At 37.8% G+C, this 24201-nt stretch overlaps 1 protein-coding gene across 1 annotated transcript in view; it reads right to left on the reverse strand.

The window, feature by feature from the left end:
* REEP3 (receptor accessory protein 3) overlaps nucleotides 1-24201 on the reverse strand; it is a 102883-nt gene that overhangs the window by 78214 nt on the left and 468 nt on the right. The window lies entirely within an intron of this gene.

The following is a 24201-nucleotide window of genomic DNA, read 5'->3' on the forward strand; positions in this document are numbered from 1 at the left end:
ACGCTGGTATTTTTCTTGCCTGGTCCCTCATACCCACAGGTCTGGACAGCTAGGCCAAAGCACCCAACTCACAATGACGAGGTCAGGTGTTGAGTGTACCTAATACTGCTGGTGCTCGCGGCAGGAGCACTCTTCTTAACACAGTAACCTCATGTTCAAGAATTGGTTTTCATTTTCTTTAAATAGCCATTTGAGTTTTAGATTAAATTTGAACAGTCTCAATTCCTTATTCAATCCTAAAGATTTAGTAATACAAATAAACACCCAGGAAGCTAGATTTTTATTTTATTTTTTCCCCCAAAGATATATGAAGAGGAAGGAAATGTGGTTCGGTATTACATAATGTTGCCAGTACTCCAGAAAGAGAAGGAAGGGCACTTAGGTTTATTGCCTATCTGCATATCTTCCCGATATGCAGGTGTGAAGTCCCTTGTCCTTTTTCCTTTACGTAGTCTGAATATGAGCCACTTGTTGCCTTTTACAGATATTTTCTCCTACTCTGCCTTCTCCCCCACTCTAAATGGTGCATTTTGATGAAAAGTGTTTTAGTCTGTTTTAATTTATTATTCTTGGTCTTTTCCTTTATGGCTAATGCTTTTTGTGCCCTGTTTGATTGCTTTTCCTTATTTCAAAGTCATAAAGATATTTTTCTATATTATCTTCTAGAAACTTTTACTTTTTACCTGTAATGAGACTGGAATTTTTGTGTGTGATCTGAGTTTGGGGCTATGATTCTATGGACTTATGATATCCAACTGACACGGGACTGCTCTGTGGTGCTAGCCCTGTCACAAAATAAGCATCCACCTACGTATGGGACTCTTTCTAGATCCCACCGTCTTTCATTGGCCTATTTGTCTATCCTTGCCTTATTATCACATTGTCTTAGTTACTGTAGCTTTATAATCTTGGTATCTAATTAACTCACCCCACGAGTAATATTTGATCAAATACGTCATCCCACTATTTTTGCTCTTTGCTCTTCTAGTTCAACATTGTCTTGGCTACCCTTAGACCTTTGCATTTCCATCTATGTTTTAGAGATGTTGTCAATTCTTTCTCTTCTCTAGGTCTACACACTCCTTAAGTGAACTCCATTTCATCACACATCCACAGGAGATCTGTCAAATAGTCCCCTGGGTTGTATCCTTAAACCAAATCTAGACTCTGATGACTGCTACCAACCTGGTTCAAGTAACCACCCATCTCTCACTGGTTTATTAACATAGCCTCCTAAATGATCTCCATACTTCCACCCTTTCTCCTTTACAGTCTATCTGTCATGGCAGAGAAATCTTTTAGAATAAGATCTGATAACGTCACTCCTATGCTCATAACCCTCCAATGGCTTCCCACCTCCCTCAGAGTAAATTCCAATGTCCTTAACAATGGCCTACATCTCTTGCTGTAGTACTGCTCTGCCCTACCACACTGACTTCTTTTGCTGAGTACAAGTCTACCCTGGAGCGTGTACCGAGACAATTCCCTTCCTGAGAAGCTCTTCCCCAGGATCTGCAAGGCTAATGTCTTCACCTCCTTCAAGTCTTCGCTCAAATAAATGTCAACTACTCACCAAAGCCTTCCCTAACTACCCTAATTAAAACTTCCAAGTCACCCTGAGACTAAATGGAAACTCTATTCCAAACAAGATGCTTTATCATTTAACAGAAACATAACATGTTAAAGTACGTCCCTTAATAAATGTAAACAATTTAAAAAGGAAAGGTTTATTTATTTATTTTAAAGAAGCCTTTTCAATCTTCCTTGTATTTGTTGAAAAGAAGACAGTCATGGAGATTAACCTAACGATGAAAATTACCACAAAGCAGCAGACGGTAGTTCCTTTGGCTGGCCATTGATCCCATGGTTCTTTTGTTACTTAGTTTTAAATTTTAATGTGTGGAGAAAGGACTAGGTAAATCAAATAGTCTTTGCTTTAGTGGCATTTGACTATACTCTAATACATATAAGGAGAATTGGGAAGGTTTCTCAAAATCTTAAAGTAGAGTATTTTTCTTTCAAGAGCAATTTTCCCAAATGCTACTTTTAAAATTTACTATGGAATACTTGGTCTATACTATATAGAACATATATGCAAGTATGAAGTCCAATGATGCATGTGAACCCAACCCCCAGATTAAAATGAGTTCACTGCCCATAACATCCCATCTACCTGTGCACTCCTTCCCTGTCCAGAGTGCTCTGACCACCCTTCTTCATTCCACACCTTGCAGTTGCTGCTGCTGTTGCTTAAGCTTATCATTCCTTTCCCTCTCTAAACCTGTTCTTCTTCATGTTTTCCATCTCGCAAAATGGTGACGCCTCGCACTCAAATATCCCAAGCCAGACATCTGCAATTCCATCCTCCTTGTCGTTTCGGTCAAATTCCACAATTCTCTCTCATGTCTGTTCCTGCGTCCCAAACACTTACCTCAGCCTTAATTCTGACCCTTTTTATTTTTCACAGGGACCACCCCTGGCCTCCTCACTTCCCCAGGCTTCCCGTTCAAACCTTTCACTGCTTTTCCTTGCTCTCTCAATAAAGAAACAGCTTCTCATCACACAATGAGAAGTTAGGCCAAACTGATCTCATTCTTCTGACTTCTGTAATCTCATAGCTGGCAGCTCTGTGCTCCAATGCTATTGAACTACTTGCTTTGCTGTTCCCCAAGACAGTCGTGTCATTTTGTTTCTATGTCTTGGCATACTTTCCCCCTCCGATTGGGAGCTCTTTTCAAGAGGGATCACTTCAGAGAGGGAATTGAAAAGCTATTTCCTCTCAGAATATTTCCTTTCTTCCTCTAGTGAGGAACCCTTCTCTCTGTTCTCACAGCATCTTGTATGTAGTTGATGTGATTACTACAGTGTGGCTTTTGGTAAGTTATTAACTTTTCTGTTCCTGCTTGCTTTTCTGTAAGATATGATTTAACAGAGACTACCTTGTGAGTATTAAATGTGTTATGCCATGTAACAATGCCAGGCATGTGGTATGTAGTCGACAAATATCAGTTATTACTGTCCCACAATACTATGTTCATCTGCTGTCTGTGTGGTCAGCATTCTTCAGGATATATTTAGCTCTTCATCCCCAAAGCCTAGAACACTTTGATACATGGTAGGTACTCTTGCAGAAAGAATAAAAAACAAAAACATCTTTCCTCTACTGCATGTAAAAAGGGAGAATGGAATATTTTTGTACGCATAGTCTGAAATACAAATATTGCCCAAGCTGAGGCCAGAAAATGAAAAAGTGACAAAAGAAATTGACACGGTGCTATTTAATCTGATGGTTCTAGGATTTTCTTTTATGGCCTTAAAAAAATATGCAGTGACCATTTCAGATTAGAAAATTATGACAGCAGTAGCATCTTTTTCTGGTGGGTTAAGTATAATTGCCACTTAGTTAAACATACATGTCAGGAATTTTAATTCTCAATTTGACACATGTGATTAATCATAATTTAGTAGAACATAAATTAAAATAAAAACACAGTGATAAGTCTAATTTTCTTCAGTAGCAGAAGTCTCAATGTCGACATACATATATAAACGGTCATATTTCCCAATGGTATTATATTTATTTGGATTGCTGGTTTTCCTCATTTTTGATTCATCCTTATTTTGTGGAGAGTGTCTATGTTCAACTTGTTTAAAATGTATTTGCTTCATTAAAAAAAATTTCTTTTCACAGAATGCTTTTGTTATTGGTTGACGGCCAAAGATTTACTATTTATTTATTTATGTATTTACTTATTATTTCCCTTAGAATATAATGTTTTTAGTTTCCATAGAAGCAAACTGAACTATACTTTAAATACCAACATAGCTTTTCCTCGGGGAAGGGATATAAAAAAAGAGGATGGACAAATTCCAACTATTTCTTTTTAAAGCACATACACACACATATCAGCTACAGAGAAACTAGATTCACAAAATGAATACTCCAAGTATTGAGTGCTAGAAATAGTATTGTAAGTTGTGTGCCCATATTTGTCACTCAGGAAAAAAAAAAATCACTTCTAGAAAATTATATTCTTTCCTGTTAAGTAAGGTTGTTTTATAAGAGACTTATTCTTTAACAATCAAAGCAAACTTTTCAGTAAGTGAAAAGTTAGCTACTTAAACTAGTATGAGTCATGATCACATAAAAATTAAAAAATTACCTATTTTCCTTTTTACTTGAATCAGTTTTCTTTTATTATTGACCAATAGAGGCAACTTAATGAATTATCCTAGAACTTGAGTCATTTTATGACAAAAAGAAAACACATGGCTTGCATACGGGGGAAAAATGTGAGTTAAATACTTAAAGATGACATCTGTAAACTTTGTTATTCTACCAGTAAATTAAAGGCATTAGGTCTACTAGTACTAGAAAAAATTATTAATGCACCAGAATCCTACTAATACATGAAATCATTTTAAAAATTAATTCTAATCAAAAGCAATTGCCATGGGATCATAACATTAGAAAAGATTACAGAAAGCCAACTTCCCTTTTCATGTGGAACAGAATCGTGAGATAGACTATTTTCTGGAGCCATTAGGTACTGGGGTAGTTTGTTATGCAGCGACAGATCACTGAAAGCAGCCAGGAGCTCCAGGTGGCCCTGGCAGTCGTGAGCGCAGGCGCCTGAGGGCATGGAAGTCCGCGTGAATCAGTACTGCCTGATGATGGCTATGGAGGAGGTGGGCATAATAAAGCACAGAGAAAGGTGGCATCAACTGCACAAAGAACAGCCGGAGCAAGAAGAGTGTAGGCTGGTTGCAACTATATACGTGGCATCCTATACCCTTGAATGTACCCAGACAGACAGAACTGAAGAGCTGAGGTCTTAACCTAAGTTAGATGGGTTAGAATGTGTGATCTATTAGACTTAGGGTCAACTGTTACGGTGGCCTTACTTAAGTTTACTTATGGTTCACAGTTGGGTGTTGAGAAAATATGAAGATGTAAAACAAAACTAAACTGAGTCTGTTTTTCTACCTCTTTTATTTCTTTGCAATTCTAATGACATTTAATGGAAGAGTTGCAACTCTGAAATACTCATTAATGCCTTGCTATAATGCAAACAGACTGATAATAGATTTCTGCATAGGCCATGTTGGTATAAAGCACATTCACAGCAGAATATCACATTTGTACCTCAAGCAACCTGAGTTAATCAAGAACAGAATTATCTACATTTTGGAGATGAAGTAAAGTCATACTACTATAGTTGACCTTTGAGCTACACAGGTTGGAACTGGGTGGGTCCAATTATATGTGGATTTGTTTCAATATAGTACAGTAAGTATAAATATATTTTCTTATGATTTTCTTAATTTTCTTTTCTCTAGCCTACTTTATTGTAAGAATATAGTATACAATACATATAACATACAAAATGTGTGTTAATTGACTATTAATCTTTTTGGAAAGACTTCCAGTCAATAGTAGGCTATTAGTATTTAACTTTTGAGGGAGTCAAATGTTACAAATGGATTTTTGCCTGCGCAGTGGTCAGTGTCCCCAGCCCCTGTATTGTTCAAGAGTCAATTGTACTAAGAAGTAGTGATGTCACTTGTAGTGACTAAAAAGGATAATGATAATGTGAGGTTGCATTTTATGAAAGTCTAAATTCTGTAAACTAGAAATAATGACATGAAAATATTGATATTTTTACCTTATATAAAAAACCTGAAATGTATATCCACAGAGTTACTGTAATTTCATAATAATTTTAAACCAGGCTGAAGAAAAGAATTGAATATTGTGTTTATACTGCTTCCAGAGAGCAGTGCCATTTTGGCTGGCAAAAGAAATACCTATCCTTTGTTGAGACCTTATTATTAGGAAATTTCGAAGAACTTAAACATCATGTAAAATGCTACCAGCTGAACTCAAAGCACCCAATTCTGCCGCTAGTGTCACTGGAGTTTCCTAACCTTTAAAAATATTTTTCTGTATAATAAACGTTAGAATAAAAGCCATTAGTTTCTGTTAAGTTCTGTTGGTAGGTGGTTTTCCTTCTCTAGCTAATACATACTGCTATTTGAGTTTCAATGCTACCACTTAAAAAATTTTAGTTTTGTTTGGTATTAAAAGTTGAGACTGTAAAATAAAGGCATTTATTTTTCTGAGAGAAACTATTAAAACTAACCCTTGATTTAAAGAAAATATATTTTAAACAGCAACATATTTAAAGAAGGTTTTTAAACAGAAATGTTCATATTTTTAATAGAAACATTACCAAAAAGAACAAAGAAATCTAAAATTCACCCCCAGATCTGCTCCCCAGAAATAATGATAACATTTGATGATCCAAACATCTCTTTCAGTATTATTAGTGGAGAAAAAAGATTGATAAAAAAGTATGTAAAATGGGATCTTAAAATATATGGTATTTAAAATAACCTCAATTTTGTTTAACAGATGATAAATAAAACTGAAGGAATAAATAAAATCTCATTTAAACAGCAGAAATGTCAGAATCTTAAGTAATCCTTTGATTTTAAGAAAAGGAACATGGAAGGCTGGTGCTTCAGCTCCAAACAGCATCTGTCTTTCTCCTATGAATGATGAAATTTGCCTTGAGCCTTCCTCCCATCTTCCCCCTGCCTCCAGATTTCCATTACCTATTATATTTTTAGCCAATTATAACACATTCTAATCTACAATATTGATTCGATGGATGCTTTTAAAGGCATGGAATGATTTTTGATAAATTTAAAAATAAACATAAACCCCCACACCAACAAATTTTAAAATGATCTTTTTAAGGCAGTATAAATTGTGTAGTGCTGCAAATGTGCTATTTAGCCAATCTGACAAATGTGATATTTGCTAGACTTTGCTTCACACGCTAGCTGGGAATATGAAATGCATTTCCAAGGTGAATTTCATGAAGTAGTACTATAGAGAATGTTGTAATAACATCCAGACATTTCATCCACTACATTCCTTTCCTCTAATACTTCTGGAATTCAATCTAAAAAGACCAAGCCAATCTGTCTGGTAAGTATTTTCTAGGTATTCAAATTTTCATGAAATCATTGAAACCAAACTAAGGATATTTTACAATTTTTCTCTCCTTGTTTTAAAATGTAACAATTCATGCCTGCATGGTTCAGTCGTTTAAGCGTCTGACTTGGGCTCAGCTCATGATCTCACAGTTCATGAGTTCCAGCCCTGTGTGAGGCTCTGTGCTGACAGTTCAGAGCCTGAAGCCTGCTTGGGATTCTCTGTCTTCCTCTCTCTCTGCCCCTCCCTACCTCATGCTCTATGGCTCTCAAAAAGAAATAAACATTGAAAAAAATTTTTTTCAAAAGGTAACAATTCAGTAGTTCAATTCTGTGACAGTTTCCTGACAGTACTATTTCTCAAAATCCTCACTAGGTTTTCTATTTCATATCTATAGCGTATAGATTTTAAAACTAGTACATGCTAATCACTTGAGAAGCTTTTAAAACTAAGGATGTCCAGGCCTTATTTTAGATCAATTAAGTCAGAATCTTTGAGAATGGGGCCTGGGAAAGGTGTTTTAAAAACTTTTAAATACCATATAGTGCCTTGTGAGTTCTTATTCTAAATGAAGAATCCAAAGCATCTCTATGTAAATAGGTACTCTCAATTAAAACTGTCAGAAACAGTGAAAATAATTTTATTAAGTTTTTAAGAGGTGAATATTATCATTGTATCAGCCGTATTTCTTAGAAACAGCATTAATTTTCAACATTTGTAAAGCTATAGAATTGCTTTTCTGGTCCAAAGCCATAATTTTAAAGTACCTTGTTATACAAAACTTCTTTTTATTTATTTTTTATTTTTATCTTTTTTGGGGGGAAGGGGTAAAGAAAAATACCATCCAAAATGTATTCTCCAACAAGATAGAGAAGACAAAACTTCTTTTTAAAGGGTAAACACGGTTAGGAAAGCTTGTCTGTTTATTGGGAAGCTTTAAGATTAGTTTGAGGGATTAAATGTTAGCAAAACGTAAGGCTGACAGAACAACAAAACAAGAATCTGGCAAAGTAAAAGAAAAGAAATGGTCCCTGATTTCAGAGCTCATTTGTAGGTGAACTCCTTTTTTCCTTGTTTGTTTTTTAGCTTATCCCAGCTTCCAAACCTTTGATTGTATTAGGAATTTCATTTTATTTTGTGAATTTCCAATCATGTTTCATATGAAATATCCCTTAACAACCCACTTCATTTATCCCTCTAATACACGTTTTGGCTTTGGGCAGCATCTTGCACTTGTTACAGAAGCTGATGGATTCATTTTCTGATTTCCTTCTTCTTATTCCATTCTCCCCAAATCCTCCTGGATTCCTCACTCCAACGGACTAAAATTCTTTCATATCAATAAAAAAAGTATTACTTAAACTAAGTTGGCAATCCTGTTGGCATTTCTGGGAGACTGCTAGGCTAGTACAGAATTATGGAGAACTTTTAAAGTTAAAAGCTAGTAAATTTATTTACGTTGCATTCTCAAATTAGAAAAACATACAGACAAATCTGCAAATCTGCTAGCTAATCATCTCACAATCATGTTCCTGAGATACTGCAGAGTTCTGAACACCCTCCTCTACTAACCAAGTGAACACAGCACTTGGAATGACAAGGGAGCAAGGGGACAGCCTAACAGGCCAAATAAATCCTGGCCATCAGTGGGTGACAGATGTCTTAGCCAGATCACCCCCACAGCAATGCTGACCACATGGAAAACACACAGCTTGCTATTCTTTTCCATTTTCCTCCTTTTCTATAAATGAGGTTCCGCATGCAAAAGAAATCAGAGCTACACATTGATATAAAATGTTACTATTAGACAGACCATTAGATATTATTTCCCTTGATAGGTTCAGACCCAACTTGCCTTCTAAGACACATACCCCTCCTTAGTACTAGCAGGGAATGGCTCTGAAACACGTAACCTAAAAGCTAAATTATTCTTCTGTAGGCATTAGGGGGTTTCAAGTAACATAACATTTCTAACCTGCTAAACTCTCACAATGGACAAGCAACATCATTAGGAGTACAAAGCATACTACAGACTTATGACTATTATTCTACTTTTCAACAGTAACACTCTTCTTAGGTCTGTTTTAGTCTGGAAGTAGCTATAGTGAAGGCACATTAATTTATATTTTTTAGACATCAAGTTGCTTTTTATACCAACATCCCACACATCAAACATGAAAACTGTCATCTGAAAATAAGTGGGGGAAAAAAACCAAGAAAACTCACAAGTTTATGTACCTACTTCTAGAACCCCTCCAAATCCTTTGGGGACATAAGAAATTGGACATTCTTCATTGGACTCATACCAGCTTTGAGAAAAAGAAGGAACTAGAGACAGCCTGCCTGGCAATTTCATAGGGGTTCTGGCCTTCTGTTCACAAACTCTTCATGACAGGTGCGGCCCCTTCCCTCCCTCCATCTGGGGCCTGGCTAGGCACTGAAACTGGCCTCTACACCAGCAAGAAGCATATGGGCTGGGACAACAAGCATCGCTTTTCTGATGGTATCTGCTCCCCGTTGTCTAAGCTTGTCCTCACTGTGTTGAGCATTTCTGAAACATAATAGTTGATATGAAGAAAACAGGACACATACTTCTAATTTTTGAAGAGCAATGAAGTGAATCAGTCATCCAAAATCAAGGCAGAATACCACCATTACCACTGCTTCTGGGCGTTTTCTTCTGCTGGGCTATTTAACCTCCTCAGGGGTTACCTAGATCCTAATATTTGCATTTATCATTCTCTTTTTGGAAAAATAGATTTGCCATATATGTATTTATCTCATATATTGTTTAGTTTTACCTTTGTTGGGGTCTTTAAAATGGTATCATATTAAACGTAACCCCATCTGGCTTATTTTTTTTTTAAACACACTATAATTTCCCTAACAGTCATCTGTGTTGATATTTATAAAGTGGTATCTCAGCCAGTTTTACAGCTGTGTAATATTCCATTATGTAAAGATACCAACATTTATTCACCCAGTCTCCTCTTCGTGTAAGCTAGTATTCTTTGTAGATTATTGCTTTAAGAACTTTCCTAGAAATATCCTTGCAAGTGTCTTCTGGTTCAGGTATCAAGGTCTACCGGGCAGTGGAATTGCTGGGTCAAAGGGTATGTGAATGATGAACACTGTAAGTTTCCAGAGCTGTTGCACCTTCCTCTCCTGTCATTCCCAAAAATGCTGCTCTGCCCATCCTTGCCAACACTTGGCATTTTCAGACTTCTTAATTTTTGCAATCTAGAATGTGTGAAATGGAGTTTCAATGTGGTCTTAATTTACATTTTCTTGAAAACTAATGAGTTTTGTGATTCTTTTTATATGTTTAGTTGCCATTGGTTTCATCTTCTAGGAGATGCCTTTTACTTTCATCCATTTTTTTCTTAGATTGCTTATTTTCTTATTGATTTTAAGGAATTCTTCTATCCTACTTTGTTTTATATGTTACAAACTGGTCTGCATTCTTTATCTTCACTGGGCCACAATTCTAGTGCTGGCTTCCATTACATCCTCCTCCCCCGCCCCCAAATTACTGAGGAATAGAGGAAACAGAAGTATAGGTTTCTTTTTTTTTTTTTTAATGTTTTATTTATTTCTAGGAGAGAGAGAGAGACAGCGTGAGCAGGGGAGGGTCAGAGAGAGAGGGAGTCACAGACTGAAACAGGCTCCAGGCTCCGAGCTGGCAGTCAGCACAGGGCCCGACGCGGGGCTCGAACCCACGAACCGCGTGGAATCATGACCTAAGCGAAAGTTGGAGCTTAACCGACTAAGCCACCCAGGCGCCCCAGAAGTATGGGTTTCTAAATAGAGTTTTAATACACATATCCTGAAAAGGATATTTAAAATAATTGGGTATTTTTTCCACAGAAATTAGAAATTAGCAAAGATAAAATCATCAGGGATGCTGAATGTGGTGGAAATTGACCCTCAAGTACCACTGCTGAGAATGTTAAGTGAATCTCAATCTTGTTAAGGGTGGTGATACATGAGAATACACATTTGACAATACTCACTGAAATTAATTGCGTGCAAATTCTATTACACGGGGAGATGGTGGGGCATATTGGCTCAGGTCTGGTTGTAGAGCTACACTGCCACTTAGCTCTGTCACTTAGTGAGTTATGTGAGCACCATGGGCAAGTTATTTCCCTTAGCTAAGCCTAGGGTTTCTTGATGGCAAAATGGGAATAGAAGTATTTACATCATTAGGGCTATTGTGAGATATAAGTGCATTCGTGTGAAAGTGCTTAGAATGAGATTTGATGAGGCAGACGGAGAGTCCGAAAAGTTCTTCCCTACCTGATCATAACTATAATGATATCCTTTGACATTTTCTTCTAAAAGTGTAAATATTTTTGTTTTTACACAGGCAGGTAGTCCACTTATAATTTATTTTGGAGTCTGCTGTGAAATAAGGATGTATTTCATTCTTTCTTCTGAGAGATAACCAAGCTGTCACAATACTACTTATTAAGTTATCCATCGTTTCCTGCTGACTTTGGATACTACTCTGTCATATCAGATTTCCATGTGTGCGCGGTTAGTTTATAGATTCTCGATTATGTTCCCTTAAGTTTACTGTCAATCACTGTCAATTCGACACTGTCTCAATTACTACGACATTACAATCAATCCTAATAGGCAATAGGACAGGTCATCCTTCCTTGTTTTTTATAACTGTCTCATTGGTTGCTGGGGTTTTGCTCTCTCCTGTGAACTTTAAATAATTGGTCTGTTAGGTTCCATGAAAACAAAAACCATAAAAATCCTGTTGAAGTCCCATTGAACTTATAGATCTACTTGGGAAGAATTGATAATCGTCAGCTAACACTGATCCATTAACATGGGCTATCCATTTACTCAGAACTTCTTTTTATCTTTCCATCATGTCTTACAAATTTCTTTATAGTATCGTCCCCAGTGTTACAGACTCTTTTATTTTTTATTAAAAATTTTAAAAAAATGTTTATTTTTGAGAGAAGAGAACACTGTAAGCAGGGGAGGGACAGAGAGAGGGAGACACACAGAATCTGAAGCAGGCTCCAGGCTCTGAGCTGTCAGCACAGAGCCTGACACAGAGCTCGAACTCATCAACCACATGATCATTACCTGAGCTGAAGTCAGACGCTTAACCAACTGAGCCACCCAGACGCCCCACAGACTCTTAAGAGAATATAATCTGTGTACATTTACTGTCATTACTGACCTATGTCCTCCATCTCCTGTCCCCTTTAATTTTGGTCTTTTATATTCCTATAGCCTCCTGTTTCCCCCCTTCTGTTTGGAAGCTACAAATTAATAGCCTTTTAAATTAGCCTATCTTTGCATGTGACAGAGACCTTACCCTCTCTCCTCACCTTTATTGAGAGTGAGAGGAAAAAGATGTAGAGAGACAGGTGAGGAAAGCATAAAGGGGAGGACAAGAGATAGTGGTGACAATGGGGAGCAGATCTTAACTCTTCAAAGAAAGGGGGCTGCGTGCTTTCCTTCCTCATGCTGTTCTTCTCTCATCACATGCTCCAAGGGCATTGAGGTGGTGGCACTTCCAAGTTGCCGGTTACATCATCTGCAACGTTAACTTTATATTTCTTAGTCATTCGAGGTAACCAAGGCCTCTTTTTAATTGTAACTATTACTGCTAAAATGGTTTGCCACTTTTGTTTTTCTCATTAGTTTCAGGTGATCTCTTTTAGTTCAAACACTACAGGAACTTGTTACTAGCAAACATTTAAGGTAATGTGGTATAGATTTACTACAAGACAGTACATTATATTTCTTAAACTTAGGAGACCATTTGCAACAAAGTCATATTTGCATCATGTTTACCACATAAACTAAGACTTAGGATTTAAAAATTCCTAAAAAAGTATTTAATCATAATTTAACTATGTGTGTGGGAGCGGGGAGGAGTTTATCTCCAATTTGCATTTCTGTCATTCAACTTGGCAAGTAAAATACCACATATTCTTTCAGAATATTTTTCCACAAAGCTTTCAGGCCACTTTTCTCATATAATTTTAACACCTTAATGTTTTCAGGTTAAGATTTACACATTTCTAAGGGCCCTTTATCTGGATCTAGAGGTGTATCTTTAAAGGGTACCTTTTACCTATCCATTAATGATCCACTAAACACCTTAAAACCACCATCATTTCTATTTGCAAGATTAACTTGCATATATAAAGTGAAAATTAAAAGGCTTTATGTTTCAGAAAACCAGAAAAAGACTAAGGTGGATGAAATTAATGATTTAAAAAATGCAAATAAATACTGAACAACTGGGAAGTTTGTTCAGCAATCCTGAGATAAATCGGTGTCTCAACAGAAAACAAAGACCACAGGCACAAAGCAGCAAAGAACTGATGGTGGCAATTATGATCCCCATTAGGCAAATATCACCAAATTCTTGTCTGTTCTCATATTGGCACTTTTAAAAAGTTTTATTTATTTATTTTGAGAGCGAGAGGTTAGGGGGAGGGACAGAAAGAGAGAGAGGGAGGGGGGAGAGAATCCCAGGCAGGCTCTGCACTTTCAGTTGTAGAGCCCTATATGGGGCTTCATCCCGTGAACCCATGAGATCATGACCGGAGCTGAAATCAAGAGTCACTTAACTGACTAAGGCACTCAGGCAAGCCCCTTGCACTTTATAAATTCACAGTCAAGAATGTCTACTGCTTGGCACACCTGGGTGGCTCAGTTGGTTGAATGTCTGACTTTGGCTCAGGTCATGGTCTCCCGGTTTATGAGTTCAAGCCTCACATCAGGCTCACTGCTGTCAGCCTGTCAGTGCAGAGACTGCTTCTGATCTTCTGTCCCCCTCTCTCTATTCCTCCCCTGCTTGCGCTCTGCCAAAAGTAAATAAATATTTAAAAAAGAAAGAAAAAAAGGATGTTTACTGCTCATTGTTTCTGTAGGTCTCTGGAAGGTTAAATACGAAAAGGAAGTCCCATTTATCTACTTTAAAGTTTTGGTGAAAGTGTATTCTAAATTTTGGGAAGTCCTAAAGATTGCCGATTAAAGTTTGATGATGAATGGCAATGAATGAATGAAATCTGGCCACGTGTAGCAACATGGATGGACCCTGAAGGTGTTATTCTGAGCGAAATAAGTCAGGCAGAGAAGGACAAATACCATATGTTTGCACGTATAGGAGGATTAGGAGGAACTTAACGGAGGACCATGGGGGAGAAGAAGGGGGGAAATAGTAGGGGAGAGGGCGAGAGGCAAACCATGAGAGACTCTTGAATGCTGAGAACAAACTGAGGGCAGATGGGGGTGAGGGGAGGACAAGGGGGGTGATGGGCATGGAGGAGGGCACTTGTGGGGATGAGCACCGGGTGTTATATGGAAACCAACTTGACAATAAACTATTTGTAAAAAAAAAAAATAAATCAATAGAAAAAAAAGTTTGATGATGAAAAAAGTATCACATTAGCAGAATCTTTAGCATATCATTTATTCAGTGCTGTACATATTCATGTTATTTTTTAATGCCAAACAATGCACTTATTTTTCATTGTGGATATTCACTTAACACAATGTTATTAATTTATTTAAATATTCAAGTAGTTTTTTTACACTTTAGATTTTTATTTTATTAAAATTTTACAGTACAGTTGACACATGATGTTACATTAGCTTCAGGTATACAACATGGTGATTCAACTTCTTTGTACCTTATGCTGTGCTTACCACAAGTGTAGCTACCATCTGTCACCACACAACCGTATTACATCACCATTGACTATATTCCCTAAGCGGTACCTTTTATCCCCTTCACTTTTTCATTCAATAACTGGAAGCCTGTCTCTCCCACTCCCCTTCACCCATTTTGCCCATCCACCCCCCACCTCCCTTCCTTCCGTCAACCATCAGTTGGTTCTTTGTAAATATCTAAGACCAGCACTTCTCAACTTCTAACCGAAAAGTAATCTCTCTAGGTTTCTCCATAGGAAGCACATAAGTCATAAAAGGCAAGATCTTCAGCAAGGGTTCTACTCTCCCTTTCCTGCCTTCTAATGATGCACAACACACTCTTCTCGTGAGGTTGTCCGTCTCAATGGTGAACAACTCTGGGTATTAGAAAGCTTTTCCTTACCTACTGAATTAAACTCTTCCCTGTAACATCCACCTAATGCTTTAACCTTGCGTTCACAGGAATAAAAAATCAGTACTCTCTCCCTATGTGACAACTCTTAAGATAGGTATTTTGTTAGTCATTAATTTTTCTTCTTTTCTAATCTAATCCCTAAAACTTGCTTGGCTTTTTAGTTTTCCTCAGGATATGTAAAAGAGTGTTTTCATTGAATTATGCCCCTCCAAGAAAGATATGAAGGAGTCCCAATCCCCATTACCTCAGAATGTGACCTGATTTGGAGACAGGGTCCTTACAGAGGAAATCATATTAAAAGGAGATAATTAGGGTTGCCTCTAACCTAATGTGACTTATGTTCTTTATAAAAAGAGAAAATTTGGTTACAGAGACCTTCACAAAAATGAAAGCAGAGATGGGGGTGATGAATCTACCAGCCAAGGAATGGCAAAGGTTGCCAGCAAACCACCAGAAGCTGGGAGAGAGTCTTGGAACAGTCTTTCTCACAGTCCTCAGAAGAAACCAAGGATCCTACTGACACCTTCGCCTTGACTGTTAGCTTCCACTGTGAGGTAACAGATTTCTGTTGTTCAGGCCACAAGATTTGTGGTATTTCATTATATCAGCCCCAGCAACCTAACAAATTTCTCAGAAATATGACCGGATAAAAGGTTAAGGAAACTTGCCGTAGCAGAATGCTTGGTTTTATTTATGGGTGAAAATAATTCTTTCCTAAAATAGACTTATTATTCCTTGGAAACATAAATGCTCTCAGCATTAATATACTTGAATGCTTCCTGAAATTATGTTTTGAACTACTGGTTAGTACAAACTTATTATGTTTAGTTTTTTCCTATGATTTCTGCTGTCATTATTTCCTTAGTATATATGCTTTTGCAGAGCTGATGAAGCTGTTAAACAGTAGGGACAGCAAATATTGGTAACCCTCGGCTCTGTATTCAAATCCTAGTATCTGAACAACTTTTAGGACCAAGAAAACTATAACCTTTAAACTACAATTTACAAATTTAGAAAATAAGGAATAAGACCACTGATGGGCAGAATATATGATTATATACACTATTTTCAAAGTATACTATATCAGTGATTCTCATCAATTTTGGGAAATTCTCTGTAAATACTGAAACAGAAATTAATTTTGAGGGGCCCCCAGGTGACTCAGTCAGTTAAGTGTCTGATTCTTGATTCAGCTTAGTTCATGATCTCACCGACAAACCGTGAGATTAAGCCCCTCATCAGGTTCTGTGCTGATAGAACAGAGTCTGCTTGGGATTCTCTCTTTCCTCCCTTCCCCACCTGTGTGCCCTCTTCCTCTCTCTCTCTCTCAAAACAAATAAACTTTAAAAATTAAGATCAGCAACAGTATTTTATACAGAAAATTCTTAAGCAAGAGATATCCTGAGACATTATGAATTTCTAAGTATTATCATAGCCTGTAATTTCTCCCACAAAGTACACAGAAACAGCAAACAAAGCCATTTTCAAAAGGAAATCCTGAGCAGACCGTGCCTTGTAAGGGCTCACTCCAGTTGAACTTCCTGTAACGATGGAAATGTTCTAATTCTGTGCTGTCCAATAAGGTACTTATTAATGCCTACTGAACACTCGAAATGTGGCTAGTGTGACTGAGGAACTTAATGTTTAATTTAACTATCTAAATAGCCACAAGGAACCAGTGGCTATAATACTGAACAGCACAGTTTTCTTCCCTTTTCACTTAACACGGTGGTTCTCAGCTAGTGGCAATTCTGCCCACTAGGTGACCTATGCCAATATCTGGAGACATTTTTAAATGTCACAATTGGGGGTTGCCAATGGCATCTAGTGGGCAGAGGCCAGAGATGCTGGTAAACATTCTATGGTGCACAGGACAGGCATCCCCAAGTAAGGGATACCCAGTCCAAAATGGGAAAAGTGCTAGGTTATAAAATCTAGACATATTTAAAAGGTCTTCAAATGAAATGAAAAATACTTAGAATAGTACATAGCCATTCATAATGATATTCAAACAGCTAGTCTGCTATTAAAATTTTTGCCATGCTCAATACTTTCAATCTAACTGCTGTTTTCTCTGTCCATTGTATCTCAGTGAATACACTGCTTCATCTGATTTTTGGTCCTAACAGCCTTTATAAATTTAACATGACTGAAGCTGGTAACTTTACTTCAGAAATAGCGATAAGTATGCATAAATGCTTAACAGTTTTGTGAACATGAAAACATTTATAACAGAATAAATTTTGCTTTTTTTATTTTTTATGTTTTTAATGTTTATTTATATTTGAGAGAGAGAGAGAGAGAGAGAGAGAGAGAGAGAGAAAGTGGGAGAGGGACAGAGAGAGAGGGAGACACAGAATCTGAAGCAGGCTCCAGGCTCTGAGCTGTCAGCACAGAGCCCAACAAGGGGCTCGAACTCACGAGCCATGAGATCATGACCTGAGCAGAAGTCAGACGCTTACTGACTGAGCCACCCAGATGATGTCCCTAGAATAACTTTTACTTTTAACCTTTCATTTAATCTCAGAAATAGATGAAAGGGCTAATTTAGCACAAATGCATAATCAATGATCTAAAAAGCTTATGTTCTGCTAACAGAGACTCACCAGTAATCTTTTTCCACATGACAAAACAGTAATATATTTAAAATATTTAAATTACCAATTTAGGCCATCATTACTGTAATATACTCTTTATTTGAACATTATAACCTATGCCAAAAGTAGAGAATATGAAAATCTCTAACGTAAAAGGGTTCAAAAATCCAGTGGAAAAAGAAATTGTAAAAATAGCTGCAGTAACAAAAAGCAAAGTGTTTTTCAAATGAAAAGGCTAATAAAGGGATCTTGTTGACAGTTCTGGCCGAGGCAATGAACACAAGACCCAATAGTTTAGGATGTTTTCTGTCTTAACGAAGGACAGAAAGGATGACCTCTTGGAAGGCATTCATGACAAATTATATTTTTTAAGATTTTATCTTTTCCAATGTCCTTGAAAATGTTGCTCCTATTTACCTTATCTTTCATTGCCTAATAGCAATTTCGGTAAGCATCCTATACTTAGACATAGCTCCTAAGTATTTCAGTTATTCACATGACAAATCTCATCAAAACTGGAAAACAAAAGCTAGCTTAACCTAACTGAAAGATGGTATTTTAGCCATCCCTGAGATTTTACAACAATTTGAAAGTACGTAAAGCACATGTAAAGGAAGAAAAATATCACATATCCCTCAAACTTCCACAAGGATTTAAAAAGTACTCAAGATGTTTTTCATTAATCCTATCATGATCTTAACCCCACAAAGGGGAGAAACAGGATGCCATTACAATAATGCATTTAAGAGATGATGTTGGCTTGAACTAGGGTAATGTAAGTAAAGGTGATGAAAACCGGGTGGATCCTTCTATATTTTGAAGGTAGAGTCAACAAGATATGCTGTAGGATTCAATGCAGGTAATAAGAGAAAAACTGGAATCAAGGATGATCCCAAGGTTTTCGGCCTGAGCTACTGGAAGGACTCAGTTGACACTAATTGAGCTGGTGCAGGCTGCCAGGGAAGCCAGACTGGGAAGGACATTCAGAAGCTCAGTGTTAGATATCCTAAATTCAAGATGACTTTCAGATGTTTCCAAGTAAGGTAGGCACCTTAAAATATATATGATCATGAGTTGAGCACAGAGGTCTGTGTTGGAGATGTAAATTACAAGAGTCCTCATAGAGCAGAAAAAAATTATAGGAACTGAGCTCCTGGACCTGCCAACTTTAAGCAGTCAGGGCATGTGGAGGAATGTGGCAGGGAGACAGAGAAGCGAGGGAGTGGCTGGTGAGTTGTGAAGAGTACAAAAACAAGGTTTCTTGGAAACCAAGTGAAGAGAGCATTTCAAGGACAGAGAGAGCAACTGTACCAAAATTCCTGATAAGCTAGGTGAGGACCAGACAGTTTGGTTATGTGGAAGTCACTGCTGACCTAGAGCACGGCAATTTCAGTGGAATGGTTGGTGGCAAAGCGTACATGGTGTGGGTTTGAGTGACCCGAAGGAAGTGAGAAAGTATATGTGGACTGTTCTTTCTTCTAAGGAGTTTTTGCTTTAAAAGGAGCGGGAGAAATGGGATAATAAGAGGAAAAGTATAGCAGGCTGAAAGAGTTTTTTTTAAATGGGAAAAATAAATGACTGCATGTTTGCCAGTTGAAAAGAAGGACTGAGGAGAGAGGGAAAGCATGCTGGCAAGAAGGGGGAAATTGCTGGTGTATGGTTTTTAAGGTATACAATTTAGACTTTATAGATACCCATCAGATATAATTGAGGAGGATCAAATTACTCCTGCCAGATAATAAAAGTATGCTAAAACAAATAAAAACATTACTAATGTAAAAAGGGATATACAGGGGCGCCTGGGTGGCTTAGTTGGTTAAGCGTCCGACTTTCGCTTAGGTCATGATCTCGCGGTTCGTGGGTTCGAGCCCCACGTTGGGCTCTGTGCTGACTGCCAACTCAGAGCCTGGAGCCTGTTTCAGAGTCTGTGACTCCCTCTCTCTCTGACCCTCCCCTATTCACACTGTCTCTCTCTCTCTCTCCTAGAAATAAATAAAACATTAAAAAAAAAAAGGGGGAATATACAGACATATGGAATTACAAAGGAGGCTTCCACATTCATCCAATTCCATACAAGAAAGTAATACTTAGCAAATATCCACAGTAATTAGTAGTCTATATTTAGAAGTGAAAAAGAAATCACAAAGTAAAAAATGAACAAGTTGAACTGTATTAAAACTATAAATTCTCTATTCAACTAAAAATAAAATGCCTAAAGGGAAGTGTAATTAGATTGAGAAACATTTGCATCAAACATGACTTAAGGTTAATTAAGGAGATCAGACAAACAAGTAAATTATCAAATAACCAAGAGCTAAAGTGGTAAAGTACATACCAATCATTTATACAAGAAATACAATATATATTAGGACAAATGTTAAATCTTGCTAATAAGAAATAAAATACAAAACAATGAGCTCTATATATTTATTAGGAAAATAAGAAAAAACAAAAACTCACAAATCTAGCTACACTGTGATAAAGACAGTGATCATACATTGTTGGTGGCAATGTAAAATATTCACATCCTCTGAATAGCAATTTGGCAATTCATATCAATAGTCATAAAAATATTCATAACCTTTGACTCAGAAATACTCCCCTTGGATATTTAGCCTAAAAAAGTACTTAAAAAGGGGCACCTGAGTGGCTTATTTGGTTGAGCATCTGACATCGGCTCAGGTTATGATCTCACGGTTCAGGAGTTCAAGCCCTACATAGGGCTGCTATCAGTGCAGAGCCTGCTCTGGATCCTCTGTCCCTCTCTTTCTGCCCCCCCACACTCTCATGCGCACTCTCTCTCAAAAATAAACCAACATTAAAAAAGAAAATACTTAAAGAAAAAAGCATATATAGATGATGTCCAGTATAGCCTTTATAGCATTAGTTATGAAAATGACATATTAAAATGATCTAAAAGAAAAATAAAAAAAAGAATGGCTATGAAAATTATGAATATTGGTCTGATCACAGAAGAGATAACATGATTTCAGAGAACACAGAAGATACTTACAATGTAGTAATAAGAAAACTTTTTTTTTTTTTTACTATTACAACTAGGTCACCTACAATGAGACAAAGAAAAATGTAAATTGAAAACAGTTTAAACATTCAGTATGCTGAGACAGTAGGGGAATACATTCTTCTTTGTTCTGATACCAACTACCAATACTTATTGAATACTTACCATGAGTCCAATGCTGGACTACAGACATTATGTATATGGACACATTCAATCCTATGGGGTAGGTTATAGCCAATACATGGCAGGGCTAATATTTGAATACAGACAATCTTTCATCTTGATCTTAACTACAATGATATATACCCAAATTAAGAAAAGTGAGAAAAATGGGATTTCTCTTAACCTGTAAGAATCATGTTTCAATAGGTAAGTTACAGGTATCACAAATGAATGAAAAATCATTTGGTAATCTCAGACTACTAACCCTCAAAGAAAATATTTTAATGTTCATTTTTGAAAGACAGTGTGAGTGGGGGAGGGACAGAGAGAGAAGAAGACACATAATCTGAAGCAGGCTCCAGGCTCTGAGCTGCCAGCACAGAGGCCAATGTGGGGCTCGAACTCACAAACTGTGAGATTATGACCTGAGCCAAAGTTGGATGCTTAACTGACTGAGCCACCCAGGTATCCCATCCCTTAATAATTGCTAACTAACTTTCAATCTTGCCTGCAAAGTTAAAATTGATTTTAAACAGACTGGAAAGAAAAAACCAAAAAACCCTTTCATACCATTCCAGAATGGTAGAGCTGTACAAGAGAATATAGATTACCAGATCTTTTTACTTCCAGAGTAACAGGTATCTAATCAGTAAGAGGCTGGCTCAAGGTCATTCAGCTGGTTAATGTACTAAAGCTAGTTCTAAATTCCAGGTTTCCTGATGATAGGCAATGACATTTCTTTCTATAGTATCTTATCTCCCTCCCCCATAAAAGATGTGATGTTTTATGTGCATAATAAATGCCAGACATCACATCTGGTGTGTTTTAGTTAAACAAATCTTTACAATAGTTTTAAGGAGGAAAATATTATAACAACTCTAAGATGAGGACACTGAAGCCCAGATGGGTTTTGTACACTTGCCCAGCATCACGCAGCTGGTAACTGGCATCCAGATCTGATCCCAAAGCCAGGGTTCTTTCTCCAATATCCACCACAAGGTTTGGGGAGAAAGTACTCAAGCACACAGGGAGTTCAGATTATGGAAGTTCCTTGTGTTCCCTGCACCCACAGGTTTGCGCGGAGAGAACCGTCTGATCTCTCCAGGCTCAAAACTAGCTGGCTATTCCAGTGGGTTAAAAGAATGTGAAATTCTATCTCATGGTGAGAAAAAGGTTTCCAAGTTTGTTTAGACCCTGGAATTGGGCTTTTGTGTCCCTAGAGTACAATCAAGGGAGTAGAAAACATTCAGTGCTTAGAGATGGAGAAATTGAGGACCACAGGGGCAAAATATAATGCTTAGATTCTTTGACAATTGTGCTTTCTAGTATGCTAATGACTCAATGCCTCATGAAATACATTTCCATGACCTTTTCTCCCTCACATTTTTGTTTCTTTTCTTTTGCCTCACACTTCAAATTCCATAGATTCTAGCACTGGAGGCTTTAATCTCCTCTCTCCAGTTAGGGAGCCCCTAAGTAGGCTCCTTGTCTTTAGTGTTTCTTCGTTTATAACCATCTCACTAAACAAAGGAGAGAATCCTTCAAAGCAAAGCTACTACTGCCTAACAGAACTTATCACTTTTCCCTTAAATTCCTTGAAAACAGGCCCTGTTTTCGGCTTTCTCTCTCTACTGTTCCAGCTTTCTCTCTCTACAGTCCCTCAAGTCCTCTGTAACTAATCTGGGTTGTTCCTCTGCTGTGCTTTGGCTCACAATGATTCTTTTATCTAGACTCCTTTACGTTTTCATCTTTGGCTGTCTAAATTCAGAATGTCCTTGAAGGCCCATCTCAAATGTAATCTCCCTTGTTTTTTCTGATTCTCCAACCAGATATAATTCCCTCCTTATCTGACCCCTACAGAACTGGGTGTAACTCTTACAAGATTTGACATTCTCACCTGTACCGCAGGTATCAGTGTATCCGAACTGTCAATTTCATTAACATCAATACTGCTACTAACTTTTGTGTTATAGGTAACACCTACAAAAGACATTCATCCTCATAGTCGATGATCCAAAACAAGAATCTGATTTGAGTAATGCAAGCTATATCAAAGTACTTCACAATTTTCTATCTCTTGAAAAAAGAAAATAGGTCAAAGGAAACCAGAGTTAAAAAAAAAAAAAGTACAGCTTCTTAGTGGGGCACTTCATTTTCTAGGTGCAGACACAACAGTTGATATAAATCTACTAGGTCAAGAAAAGTATGCCTGTATTATGTAAACGATATTCAAAGGTTTAAAAAGGTTAAAAAAAAAATCTGAACACACCTGTAGTGTACTTTTATTTCCTTACTTTTAATTCTGTAAAGTTGAAGCAGGAAGCCCTGCATCTTTAAAATTAGTCACTGTATAGAGGAAAGACAAACTTCATTAAGACAATCAAATGATAAATTTAGAAGGCTACTGCAAATCAGACAGAATAGGGATACTGAATGATTCACTCTCAAACAAAAAACCAAAACTCACAATTTAGATCCTTCTCTCCAGCGGAAAACAAAATTTGAAAATCTGGCAATATTTTTTTCCACATTCTAAAGCTAATCAGAGAAACCTTCTGCCTCACAAAAAAACATTTCATAAAGGTACTGAGGTAACATTACCCCTACAGAGGTCAAGAATAATGAATCCAAGGGCCCCTGGCTGTACCTACGTCATTGTTTACTTTGTGACTTTTTTCTTTTTTTTTTTGAAGAGCGGGGCGTAAGATGGGGAGAATGGGAGAAAATCAGTTTAAATTGTAGTCAAACAAATAGCTTTAGTTGAGTTGTGGTGTTTAATTTTTTCTTATTGACCTGTAGCACTTGTTGTAAGAGCACAATGAAATTAACTGATAATGTGAATAAAGGCAACAGGCACCTGCAGCCTACCACTTAGCAAGTATTTCCGAAAAGAAAGGGTCAGATTCTGCGATCTGGGCAAACAAGCGGGTGTCCCCTTCAACAAGGAGCGTCCCTCTAGGTAAGCTGTAAACCTTGGGGGCCGCTGGGACCTTTCCCAGAGATCTGAGCTAGCAGCTGTCTCAGGTTTTTAGACAAATCTCTCCTCCTACCACACGTGACCGAATGGTATTCAGACGCCGAGAGAGACACCTCACCGCACCAACCGCGGGATACAAAGGCTCGGCGCCGGCGCCGCCGCCGCATCCCTGGGAGGATCGCCGAGCCCCCCGCGCTCAGCGCCTGCGGAGCCTGCGCAGGGCGCCGCCGCGAGGCGCGCCGCTCCCGGGCCCATAGGGCGGTGCCGCGCAGCGCGGGGAGCGGGAGCGGGGAGCGCGCGCCGCCTGCTTCGCGCGCCTGCCCGCCCAGC

This window comes from Hyaena hyaena, unplaced genomic scaffold (assembly GCF_003009895.1).
Source record: "Hyaena hyaena isolate Hyena2069 unplaced genomic scaffold, ASM300989v1 scaffold_695, whole genome shotgun sequence".
Taxonomy (NCBI): Eukaryota; Metazoa; Chordata; class Mammalia; order Carnivora; family Hyaenidae; genus Hyaena; species Hyaena hyaena.